Below are 372 nucleotides of genomic sequence, written 5' to 3' on the forward strand. Positions count from 1 at the left end.
CCCTACACGTCCATTATCAGCGGTCACTCTTCTCAAAATATAAATAATTCAGTATAGTACATAGAGGCTTATGTAATTTCATGATCGTCCCTAATAGTTAGTTTTATCTGGAAGGACGAAAGTATGACTTAATCATCAATAAATAATTACTCTTAAATCAGTGTTATAAGCATCCTTGGCGTCGTGTGAATTTATTTAATTTTAGTTAATTTCGGAGCGCATTTTCACATGTACGACCGCATTGGAGCGCCACTGTTTTCTGGATTTGCCGTTTATGTTTTGATAGCGATGTTTTGATGGATTCAGTATAGAAAACGTGTGGTTTAAAACGTACGCAGCGTGCGTTTTTGACTGCAAGACATTTTCAATGGG

General features: G+C 36.6%; 1 protein-coding gene across 1 annotated transcript in view; it reads left to right on the top strand.

The window, feature by feature from the left end:
• Positions 1-157, top strand: part of LOC119587767 (CD209 antigen-like protein E) — a gene marked incomplete at its 5' end in the record, with an annotated part of 782 nt that extends 625 nt beyond the window's left edge. Inside the window, 1 exon segment of the mRNA XM_037936455.1 lies at positions 1-157. This exon segment is cut by the window's left edge and continues 300 nt beyond it.
• Between the last annotated feature and the right edge of the window lie 215 nt (positions 158-372).

This window comes from Penaeus monodon, chromosome 23 (genome assembly GCF_015228065.2).
Source record: "Penaeus monodon isolate SGIC_2016 chromosome 23, NSTDA_Pmon_1, whole genome shotgun sequence".
In the NCBI taxonomy this organism is placed as follows: domain Eukaryota; kingdom Metazoa; phylum Arthropoda; class Malacostraca; order Decapoda; family Penaeidae; genus Penaeus; species Penaeus monodon.